The sequence below is a fragment of the Heliangelus exortis genome, chromosome 19 (genome assembly GCF_036169615.1).
Source record: "Heliangelus exortis chromosome 19, bHelExo1.hap1, whole genome shotgun sequence".
Lineage (NCBI taxonomy): Eukaryota > Metazoa > Chordata > Aves > Apodiformes > Trochilidae > Heliangelus > Heliangelus exortis.
The window spans coordinates 4,401,919-4,414,467 of NC_092440.1; the positions used below are offsets into that span (position 1 = coordinate 4,401,919).

At 42.1% G+C, this 12,549-nt stretch overlaps 1 protein-coding gene across 4 annotated transcripts in view; it reads left to right on the forward strand.

Annotated features, from left to right (window-relative positions):
• Positions 1–12,549, forward strand: part of BCR (BCR activator of RhoGEF and GTPase) — a 100,207-nt gene that overhangs the window by 21,526 nt on the left and 66,132 nt on the right. Inside the window, exon 1 of one of the 4 annotated variants that reach the window (XM_071763233.1) lies at positions 2,320–2,343. The exons of the other annotated variants lie outside the window; for them this stretch is intronic. The gene's annotated coding sequence lies outside the window, so the exon portion shown is untranslated. Of the gene's footprint in view, positions 1–2,319; positions 2,344–12,549 lie in introns of those variants that run through there. 4 annotated transcript variants of the gene reach the window in all.

Here is a 12,549-nt window from a genome sequence, read left to right on the forward strand (position 1 = left end):
TTTGATACCCAACGTGTTTGTTGTCCCCAGGGGTCACTGTACCCTGTAAGTTGCAGAAGAGCTGTGGTGGTATGGAGTAGCAGTATATGTGTAGCAACTCTACTGCATCTGAGTTACCTGGTGAGAACAACCTTCATCAATCAAGTCTGTGAAACTGCTGCCAGAGAAATGTTTAAGCAAAGGCTTAAGGTGAGGGCTCTAGTTCTGTGGATTGGATCCTTTCAAACTGTTGCCAGGACTTTTTTTCCCCTCCTTTTTTTCTGACTACATTTTCCTGAAGATTGAACATCCAGTACTGAAGTGGTAGGGAGGTAATGTCTGTAAATCAACAGCCTTAACAACAGAAGAGTATCTGGGTTAAGTTGCTCTGCTTTCATCTCTTAAAAACTGCTGTGGCACCATTTCTAGCTCTAAGTTATAGCCAGGGATATTCCAGAATAAGTTGTTCATGGTGCAGAATGGATCAGCCAGAGGGAGGGTAAGTAGCTGTCACAAACCAGGATGAATACATTGCCTGTGTGATCCATCCTGAAATTCCTAGCCTGCCCAAGCTGTCAGAATCTGGGTATATGCTGGAGGATACACCATATTTACATAACATCTTGGAGGGTGTGTGAGAGGGAGCATTGCTGGGTGCTGAAAGAGGTGACGTTTAATCCCTTGCTTGCTGAACCGTAAAGGTTTGCTTTGTGTTGGTCTGCTTGCCTGTGCTTCCCTCCTACTTTAATGGCTGTGATGAATGACAAATGGAGGCAGAGCAGTGAAAACAGGAAACATAATCCCTCAAAAATAACTGGTGGGAAAAGGAGGGAAGAAACTGTAAATAAAGGAACCCCTGCTTTCACAGGGCAGCCCCACAGAGCTGCTGGTAGCTTGTCAAGAAAGCTGCAATTCTGTGAGGTTACCAGGGGGTTGCCTTTAAATCTTGGTAGGGAGAGGAAGGCCTAAAAGTAGGGAAGCTGTGGTCTTTCCTATTTTGTGTTTGTTGTTTGGTTTGGTTTCTTTTTTAAAAAAATTACTACTTGCCTTGCCTTGATAGAAGTGTGAGTTTTAGATGGGATGTCATTTATATTCACCTATCATTTATAGGCTGCAGAGGCCCTCAGTTTTCTCTGGCTGTGAGAAGGGAGCATTGGGTCTGTATTGCCAGTCAGTCATTTGAGAACAGAAGGGGTGGGGGAGAGATGACTGCATTACCTGTGTCTGCATAGAGTGGGATGGGAGATGCAAAGTTTTGTTGCACACCAGCAGTTACTGTTTGCAGGGGAGTGGTCAGTGAAGAGTTATTGTGGATGCAGGAAAGGCCTCTTTATGGAACATTTTAAGAGGCATCATGTTGCTGGTTGGCAAGGTTGAAGGCTCAAGGCTACCACAAAACTCAATAAAGGATGCCAGATAGAGGCATCCTACTGATGAACATTGAACCAGTGTTCAGCTTGTGATTCCTTTCAAGCCATAGCTTTTGGGGGATGTTGGATGGAGTGTCTTCAATGGGAAATTTTTGGATTTGAATGAAAATGAAGAGACAGGAAGAGGAATCCATAAACCCCTCTTATGTCATCTGTGAAAAGCAGGGCCTTAGATGAGTAGCTGTTGGTACAGTGAAGCCTACCTACCTGAAACTGGTAAACAAAATTCTTAAGCATACTCCCATCCAGCCTTCCTCAGCTCCTGCCTACTGATCATCATATAGAGGCCTCCCTTCTGACTGCACAGGGTCCTGTTGCACTGTAATACAAGAAAGCCTGAATTGAATGGGATCCCTGGAGTATGGCATGGTACAGTGGAAGAAAGTGGGACTGTTGAGGGGGAATGTGCTTTGCTTTTTGCAATTCTCTCATCTCCTCGTGGGAGATGATGATTTTCTTAGTAAATTGGTTTGAACTTCATGCAAAGGGAGACTGAATCCATGCCAGAACTGCCTGTGGGTGTGTCTGAACTCCACCCCATGGCAGCTCTCCTCATGAGGAACAGCCAACAGCACTACAGAGCTCTGGCTGGATTTGCTTGTTCCAGTTAACTTTGGTTTGGATGCCTTCCCTGGAGCATGCTGGGCATGGCCTTTTTTAAAATCTGTGTGGATAAGGGATATATATCTCTGTGCTGGGAGCTCCTGCAGCTGTGTAATATCTCATCTGTCATAGCTAGAAGGAGAAGATAAGGTATATGGATCAGTACTTTGAGCCTTTTGTTCCAGTGTGGAGCCTGTTTAATGGAAGAAGTGGTCTCCTACCTGTTTGCATGAACTGATAGGTGATGTTTGGTCATTGGCAGCATCTGCATGGCATGTGGTAGCAACTTGGATGCTGGAGAGTCTGGGCTCCATAAAGTGATACAAGAAAGGTATGAGTTGCCTCTTTATTTCCTGTTTGTTTATGACTTCTTTTGGTGGAGGATGGATCTATAGCAGTGTTTATTTATCTGTAATTAAATCAGTATTAGAGAAATTTACCTTTCTATATTTATAGGGAGTTTTAGCTACTACTTGTATGTTTGTAAATGTTAAAAGTTTGAGAAACACCATTTTGCTGGCTCTTGCATTGTGGGCTCTGTGCAGCTCTGCTTCTATTACTGACTTCCTCAGAGTGCTGCTGCTTATGTATTTGCCCCATCTGACCCCTGTTAATCCAGGAATTTGGTGCTCAAACTTCTGCTGCCTGCCCTGCCTCTTAAGTTTTTGATGGTGCATGCAGAAAACAGCTGGTAGACCAGCTGACTGTATTGAAAAACAGAAGGTGCTGTCAAAGCTGAGCTGGTGTTAATGAACTGAGTTGTGCTGTAACTCTGTACTTAGCTTGAAAATGGCAGGATAGGCCAGAGTCTGAGAGGAGTGTGGTGTGCACACATCTGAGTTTTGCTGCTTGAGTTTTAGAGGGTTAGTGGTTGTTTAGCTAGAGAAACACAGAAAACCTGAGGAAGGTGCAGAAGAGTTTCAAGAAGGGAACACTCATGTGGTGTGTTCCTACTAAAAGTAAATATTATGCAAACATGTTGTATAGGTTCTGCTATTGTCCCTCTCACAATTCTTATGTTAGTTTTGCTTACAATTTTCTCTTACGTTTTAAGGACTGACCTTGGAGGATTTGGCTCTGTGGCAAACTGTGGTTTTCCTGCTCCACAGATTGGCTTGGTGCTCCCACCCCCCTCCCAGCTGGAGTCTGCTGAGAGCTTTCACCTGTTCAGCTGCTGCCCCCCCTCTCTGGCTTTTTCACTTGCCACTTGCTCTGATCCACCTGTTGCCTGTGCTATGGGATCCTGTTGCAAGCCCCACTGTGGAATCTGCTTGGTGGTGGGGTAGGACTGAGGTCCTCCAGCTTCTTGCCAGTTCTGGCATAGTGCTCAATGGCTTCTGGTTTGTTCCAGTTGTTTGTCACCTGGATCTTGTCAAAGGCTGACTGATGGGAACTGTGGGTTACTGTGGCTGACTAAGATGCTTTGTCAGACAGGCTTTTCTCCTCTCCTTATCACTGAAAGGCTGCAGGCAGGCACGGTTGTACTCTACTTCACTTTTTCTGTTTTAAATTCTCCAGCCTTAGGTGTACTTGGAATTTCCCCTGCATTAAAATCAGCCCTCCAAAGAAGTAACTGCACTCTGAAAGGAGGGTGAGGATGTCAATACATGGGCATCTGTGTACTTGTTCTTTTGCCTCTCCTGTTTTCTTGAGTTCTTTTTTCCTTGCTTGCTGATGCTCTCCCCTGGGTGTGTTAGGGCAGAACACCCTCCTCCCAGCCCCCACACCTCTCCCCTGCAGCTGCCAAATGAGGGAGGCACAAAAGATGTCTGTCTGCTTGCTTCATGGGCACAGCTGATGGCTCAGCAGTGCTTTTGAAACTTACACTCTGCTACAGGTGCTTGGTAGAAGAGGAAGTTGTGGGGGGGATGAGCACCGTGGTGCTGCTTTCTTGGGAATTGGGAAGAATTTCAGATTTTTTTTATCTGCTGAAGAACAAAACAACAGGAAGGATTCCTCCCACAGCATAGACACTACAAAGCTTGTGGGTCTTCTGCCCAATGTAGCAAGTTGGGATTTCCTCTGCCAGCTACACAGATCTGCTTGTGCAAGAACTGTAAATTGATTTTAGAGTACAAATGCCTTTGTCAGGGTCGTTGTGTGTCAGGAACAAGGCTTTTTTGTTTTCAAGGGAAGGATTTGGGGGTCTGTTTTGCTTTTCAAAAGTTCTGGGCATTGTCTTAGTGGAACCCTATGACTTGCAAGTATTAATCCCCTTCAAAGGCTAATGGCTTTCATAAGAAACCTACTGTAGAAATGTATTTTTAGTTATACATTCTGAACAACAATGCAGCAAATTCGTGTATACAAGAAAGTCTGTTTCTTCTTAGACTGAAAATGGCTTGGAGGCTGGAAGTTCAGCTCTGACTGACAGCCTCTTGGATCTGTTTGGAATCTGTTAGAAATTGATGTGTGCAGGCAGACTTTGTTCATCCATATTTGTTGAGATGGGGAAAGCTGGAGGGTGGTAAGTAGAGAGGAGTGTGGAAGACAATACTATTTTTGATTGTGATAGCAATGCAAAGAAGTTCTTTGTGTAAAGCTGTGGTAAAGAGGCAATCATCTTTGATAACAGAAAGATTTTCTGTCTGTAATCCTTGTGTTTAGGTACTGGAGAGTGTGGTATCTCCGGTTACAAAGGAGTGAGCTAAGGATAACAAAACGTGACAATTTTCTGCTTGTGTTTTAAGAAGAAAACTGTCACCTTATTACAGAAATATAGTTTGGGTTTATAAAGCTTGAGAAAATTACTGCTTGGACAGAGATTTGTTGATAGCTCTGAAGATGGAGAAAAACTGATTTTTTTTCTTGTTTGCTTTGCTGTTAAGGTTCATGCATCAGCTGCCAAGAAATTACTAATCAACAGGAACAGAAGGATGGCTGCCTGTCCTCAGGTGCAGTCAATTCTGTAACTTCTGCACATCTGAAGCCTGTGCCACTCACTTTGACACTTAGTATCTCTTATCACAGTTTATGGTTTTAATTTAATTTGTTTATATATCCTGGGCAAAGCAGGAGATGGTTCTTGCATTGGCTTGTTTCTTTCCTTCAGCTTAGTTGTAACCACACCCAGAGTTCAAGTCGCAGCACACTTTACATTCCTAGTTCTTTAACTGCTGAAATACTGGCCAGAAAGTGCCCATAAATTTGTTTAGGGGAGTATGGATTTCCTGCATGGGCTAGAAGTATCTGGGAATGTACTCTAACCTCAAAAATTTAAATGAGTCATGTGCACCTCTGAAATTCTGGAAAAGAAGGTTCTTCAAAGCTCCTGAATTTAGATTGTAGTACCAGTGCTGAAATCCAGTTCATGTCTTACATGTTGATTTGTGCATGTGAACATGACAAAAATAAAACTCTTTTTGCTCTAAAGAAGCTGGCCTGCAGAGTATGACAGCTTTTATTTAAGTCTGACTCTAGAATCTTTTAATCAGTTACGACTGATTAAGTTTGTTCCCTTATGGTGGTTAATTGGGGATACCTTTTTCATGGGAAACTGTGCCCTCTTTTAGCTGCAAGGCTAGATTTATAAAAGAAAATTAATAAAATATCTTGATGGAAAATCTCCATCCTTTGGTTTACTGTTCTTTATCAGTCCTATCTTACTGTTTAATTAAGATCAAGCTTCGTACTGAAACTGAAAACTGGTCTGAGACAAGGGTGATTTATTAACTGACTTTGGAAAGGCCTCAGTAGGTGACTTATCTGTGAGCAAGTAGCCAGACTTCCAGTGCTGGTACAGCAGCCTGATGTTCTCACAGCGTGGTCCAACTGGACTGGCAAGCTGTGACCTCTCCTGCCAGGAGCCATTTGCTCCTTCCTGCCTTTTGGTGTTCACTCCTCTCTGGGAATGCAGTTCTGCTGTGGTCAGAACTAAGGCTGGAGAAATACCTACAGAATTTCTGAATTCCATATGTTGGAGAAGCAGCATCTAAAGCATGTAACGTGCCACTTTTTTCCCCAGTGGCAGTTTGTAATCTGTGACTCTGGGGGGGCCTATCATCAGGCAGCTTCTTCATTTGAACTGGCATCTGTCCTTTCCAGCCTGCATTTCCCCTGGTGTAATCTCTTCTAGAACCATCTCTTTGTCACTCTGGCATTCCATAGATGTCTACTTAAACAGACTCATGGCTCATCCATTGTCTCTTCAATCTGATGCCCTTGCTTGTCACTTAAAGGTGATGTAGGGGGAAGAGGTTTTTGTCACTGCAGTAATCCTCAGGCAGCTGGTTCTTCTAGTGGCAAAAAACTACTTCAGACTCTCCAGGAGGCTAATGTCTTCGGAATTTGTTGAATAACTGTGTTATGACTGCAGCCTTAATAAGCTGTGATTGCAGAAAAATGCATGTTCAAGTTGGTGAATGACACCATTTTTGTGCCTGCATAATGTGTCTTACTGGGTAGCTGTTGTAGTCTGGTCTTACTTGCTCTACTGTAGCAATGCTGGGAGGTTCCATCTCTAGGAAATCTGGTTTTATAATGGTCCACAAGTGAGACAGACACACTCCATTACATATGCTGTAAAAGATAGGATTACAGTTTGCTATGCAGACATTATAAATAATTTTAAAAGTCTTTCAGAGTGTGGGGGGTGTTGGTGGTGGTGTTTTTATCACGATGTTCTGAATATGGAATGGTTCAGCAGTAAGGCCTTTTCTCTTTACTTCTATGCAGTGCATTAAGTGCAGGTTCCTTCACAACTCTGTTCAAGAAAAGATCCACAATCTACTTCATTGTTTTGGCATCCAGTATTGTCCATATGTGTGTGTATCATGTGAGTTTTTTTAGTTGCCATAAGAGCTGTCACCCTGTAAGTTTTTGTGACTGCAGAACTTTCTCCTGCTTGCTGAGTGTGCAAGACTTGTGTGGAGTGGTTTGGTCACCTGGAGCCTCACATCTTCCTCTGCCACAAGTACCCATGTGAATGTTGTCATGAAGGTGAAAGTCACCCTTCCTCAGGGAAGAGTCTGTGCAAAGGCTAATGTGTACCTTCTCTTCCAGAGTCAGTGAAAGGAGGCAAGGGCTCCTGCAGAGCTGCATGCAGGTCCTAATTTCCCTAAATATTTAATTGCATGGTGTATGTTACCTACTGGTGTGTGTAGTGTGGTCTTCCTCATCTGTGTATGCTGCACAGTGTGCTGCTTGTGTAGCACCTGAGCATCCTGTGTGTGCAGTGTGACAAGTGTGCCCCTGTACTCAGCTCTGGTGAGGCCACACCTCGAGTCCTGTGTCCAGTTCTGGGCCCCTCAGTTTAGGAAGGATATCGAGGTCCTGGAGCAGGTCCAAAGGAGGCAACTGGGCTGGTGAAGGGACTGGAGCACAGATCCTATGAGGAGAGGCTGAGGGAGCTGGGGGTGTTGAGGCTGGAGAAGAGGAGGCTCAGGGGAGACCTCATCACTCTCTACAACTCCCTGAAAGGAGGTTGGAACCAGGGGGGGGTTGGTCTCTTTTCCCAGGCAACTCTCAGCAAGACAAGAGGGCACAAGAGGTCTCAAGTTGTGCCAGGGGAGGTTTAGGTAGGACATTAGAAAGAATTTCTTTACTGAGAGGGTGCTCAGACATTGGAATGGGCTGCCCAGGGAAGGGGTGGATTCTCCGTCCCTGGAGATATTTAAAAAGAGCCTGGATGTGGCACTCAGTGCCATGGGCTGGGAACTGCAGCAGGAGTGGATCAAGGGTTGGACTTGATGATCTCTGAGGTCCCTTCCAACCCAGCCAATTCTATGAAAAAAAAAATCTAAACCTGTTTTCAATGACTTGCCCCAGGGTTACTCCTTTGCCTCACTAAAGGGTACTTTTCCTGCTTATTTTAGTTGTGTTTCTTCATTCTATTTTAAATAAAATAATGTTTCTTTTTTTTCTAAATTGACAGCTAGCCTTGTAGCACACCATTGGGAGGACACTGACTAAATAAAATATTTCAGTCTGCTTACTTAAGTGCTTTGTTTTACAGAAACATTGTACAGAATTACAACTTGTCAAATGATTTGCAGATACCCTGGCTGTGCCTGCTTGTACATACTGAGAGCATCTTGCTTTATGTATTTCTGTTTCTAGAAGAGTGATTTTGTTGTGTTATAAATTGGATTATTTTGCAGATTACTTCCTTGTCTCTTAAGGAGGACAAGCTCCAAAGCACCCAACTATTTGACTTTTTGGTGTTCTAACCATGCTTTCTGGTCCCACTGGCTTCAGTAAAAAAAAAAAACCTTTCTCAAATTAATTACAAGAATCTATTTTTAGTAACAAGATTTTGTGTTTCTTTGTCCTGGCCCACAAATACCTCAAACTTTTCATTAGGACAAAATGTTTCTGTGACTAGAGCTGTAAATATTTAGGTCCACAGTAAGTTTTTCAGTTAATTAAGTGTAGAAATCACCTTGGGAGTTCAGATTAGAAGTATTCTGAAATGTAGATTATCTGGTGAAGATCAGTGCTGACTAACATAGGGTTGGATTTAGCAGGACAAACCAGCTTGGAAGCAGTACCATAGAAAAATCTACAGAAAAAGAACTAGGCAGCATTTTGATGAAGAGCACATTCTTCCAGTGCAGAAACATTGTCTCAGCTGTTTCACTAAGGGTTTCCAAATGTTTGATAGTACAGACTTGTTTTCTTGCATTTTGTTTCTGAGACCTTATTTCATCTGAAGTCTAAAGATGGTACTCCACTTTCATCATGGCAGTTGCCATGCTGAGAGCTGTCTTTAGGAATGTGGCAACAACTTGAAAGAATTGGAGAATGCAGTGTATGAGCATAAATGAGAAACACAGTTGCTGAGATGGGTGTAGGAATTTGGTTAATCATCTGGGCTGTAATTTTTTCTTTTTTTTTTTTTTTTTTTTTCCAGGGGACAAACTTTTCTCTAGAAAGATCTGCAGGGTAACATGGTTACAAGATAGAAAAAAATAAACAACAAATTTTAAAAGTGCATCTGTTCCATTATAGCTGTAGATCATAAGATACCAAGACTTTACACTGTTTGGAGTATAGTTTCTCTGCCTGTGGGCAACAGCATACACAGTTAAGGTGCACCAAAGAACTTTTCACACACCCTTCTTAAATCATACCATTGTATTTTGGGACAAAATAAGAGGCAGGACTGTGTAATTTCCTGGCATTTGTTGAAACACTAGGACTACAGTATATTTTTAAGTCCTTCCTCTCTTCTTTTTTTGCTCAGTCCCCTCTTTGACACTTTTAAGTGTTGCTACCTATATCCCTCTTCAAAGGGTGAGAGGGCAAAGCTTCCTCATCTATTAGACTGTGGTCTTCAAATTCCTTTGTGCTGAAGAGAACTCATTTGGGTAAAGGCTGCCTTAAAAAGCTTTACCAATAAGTGTTGCCCTCCAAAGAATGGCTGTGCATATCAGCTGGTAGCCCTCAGTTTTACTAGGGAGGAGAACTAATTTTCTTTCCTGTGGAATTTTAAGATTTTGTTACTTCCTGGCCCTAAAATAATGTTCCCAGTTGCTTTAACCTTGTTGGCAAGTTGAGACTTGCTGAAAAAGCATTTGCTTCTTTTACTCCTCAACCTGTCAGGTTTTCAGATTATTCTTGCTTGTGGTCTGTTGGTAGAGACCAGGTGGAAATAATAAAGCCCCTCTGCTTATCTGTGGTCAGCACTCACTGAAGGGGAGGGCTTATCTTGCCTCCCCACGTGTCCTAGAGGAAGCCAGGCTGAAGCAGTTCATCCCAGCTCTTATCAACAGGAAAACCCAGAATTTGACTTAAATGGGGTGACTGATTGGAGAAAACAAAAAAAGTCACCAGATAATTAAGATTGGTATCAAATGGGTGAAGCTATATTTCTGGTCTGCTGAGGTATGGGAGAGACCCAGCTGTTTTCCCACTGCAAATACAGAGATTCTGGAGTAGAGGAAAGTACTCAGGCCAACCAGCAGTTTGATCGTATGTACTGGAGGTCAAAGAGCATAATTCTCCAGACTTACTTTTATTTATTTATTTATCTAAATGTCATTCTGTAGGAGTGTGCATCACAGGTTTCAGCTCAGTGTAGACAGTGAGGTTCCAGGTTGTCTTTACACAGTCTCTATGTGTGAGCAAAGGTATCAGTGCAGGAGCTGGTTTAATCTTTGTCTTTATTAAGTTTCCTCATGCTGCAATACCTTGACAGCAGCTGTGGTGATGTACTTCAGAGCAGTGGCCTGAAGAGAGTCCAAAGAGTTTAAGAGAAGAGGAAGGTACTTGAGAGAAGAATGTTCTCATACAGTGACCTTTTTACCTGTAAGGCCCCAAAATAATAAGGCATTTAGGTGCTCAAGAAGATGCCAAGTCAATGTCTGTGTAAGCTTGTCTGAAGATTAGGTGCTGGGACTGGCATCTATGAAAACACAGCTAAAGGGAGTGTGTGTGGTAGAAACTATTGATTTTTGACTCATGCAGTTTTTTTCTCCATGCTCTTGCAGAAACTTTCGTCAAAGGATTGGAGTAGGAAGGGTAAAAGAGGAGTAAAGCATGGCAACCAGAAGAGTATAGTGCATTGCTGCTGTGATGATCTCATTTTGTGTAGGATTTTGGGGATCTTGGATTTATGTAACTCTGAAGTTGTGCTATTGTGTATGGCAGTATATTTTGCCTGTTTATATAGTAATTTAAAGGTGTCTAATTTTCCTTGTCTCCGAAAGTGGTTCCTGAAAGATGTTTTGAAATTTCTGCTCTTTGCAATTGAATAATTTGGTCCTTAGCTATGAAGATGTCCCTAATTCACTTACCAAATCCTCCCTGCTATGAAAATTGATTTGTTGTGCCTGTACTTTTTGGCAAGCAGCTAGCCTAAGAGAAGTTGAGCTCATGTTACCTGTAATAACTGACTTTTGCCCAAAAATGTCCAAATATATATATATATTAACTTTTAAAGTTCTTAGTATAAGTAGATACCATTTCAATATAAAAATTGAGGAAGCCAAGGCACTACTGGATACTAATCAGGTTCTTCCTAGAGCTTTAACTTTTCACTTGCAAAACCAAACACCCTGATCTCCTTTGCTGTTGTCTTTCTGTCACGTCCTAAGAGGGATGCAAAAAATAATTTTATCACATCAATACATTTCAGAAAGATATAATTAATGGAAAAACTTGATGTTTGACAAACAGCCACATTGCTAAAATGCTCATCCCTGTTGCATGAAAGGAGTTGCTGTCACAGATCATTAAACACAAAGGGATTAGGTATAGAGCAGGATTTTGTGCCTTGTATTGTATTAGTAACCATGGTGCTGTGCTGTCAAACCTTGCACCAGGGGTTACTAGACATTTTTTCAGTGATTGCTGTTTTGTTTTTCCTTCAGTCAGACTTCATACATCTGCAAGATACAGAGAAGTACAACTTCCTTTTGCCTCATTCTCATGAATAATAAACTGTCCAAGGGATACTGGAAGTACTAATAGGTTTTGCCCATTTCCAGAGCAGTATGATTGCATGCAGAAAGCTGTAATGTTATAACCAATCAAATTTAAGTTACTGGAATACTCCTCTTTTACAGCAGTTCTCGAAGGTGTTTCTGGCTTGGATTTCCTGCATGCCAGGACTTCCTTTCTCCAGCTGTCATTCTTAAAGAAGCCACCTTCTCCTTGCTCTGGATTGAATTCTCTGTCACCAGCTCTTCCACCATTCTTTGTCTCTTCTGTTTAAATTTTTGTTCCTCTCCTTGCAGACACAAGCATGCCTGAACTAAGCCTTAGTCCTCCTATTTTTCAGCTCTAGCTCCCTCAGTCCAAGGCTATTGCCCTTTAAGTTAGTTTTGTCCTTTGTGGTGGAACTTTGATATAATTCTTATGTTACCATGATCAGCCATTAACTTCTGCCTGGAGAGGCATTAACTCAGATGTATAATGTATTACACAGATGACATTAAATGTGTTCCCCATGTAAGGAGGAAAAAGGTTTCAATTCCTCTAATGCAGTAAAAAATCTCTGTAGCTAGAAATTCCTGATTCTTTGGCTGGGATATTGAAGGAGCATTCAGAAATTATTGGGATTGTTTGCTTGCACAGAAAAAGGTTGTTTGATGGGTTTCCACTGGAAGCAACTGTTTTTTTATAATTTCTATTTCAAGCCTTTTTCTTCAATCTTTTCTTCCATTTCTTCCCGTCAGTAAGATGCAAGATGTCTGTGCTCCATTTCTTACAAGTAATGACATCTGAAAAAAGACCACTTCTTTTTCCATGTGCAGACTCTTTTCAGCACTGATTGAGTGCCTTGCTCTGTAGGATCACTCTCATAGGCTCTCCTATTTAAAGAATTGGAAGAGTTTTTGGCACTGGATGCCATTGCACTTAATACTTCTCATATCCAGCATGAGAACAGAGGGGAAAGCCTACACTGGAAACAGGGGAATAGGTTTGATTAGCCCTGTTGTGTTGTAAGTCATTAAATATATAAAATAAGTAGCTGTAGTAGTGGATTATGCTGGTTTTCAGTTACATGTGGTGAAATTAAATGGGAACCTGTTACCATTTAAAGAAAACAGGCAGGAGGGTCTTGTTCAAGGTGGTTCCCTTCTTCCCTTTTATT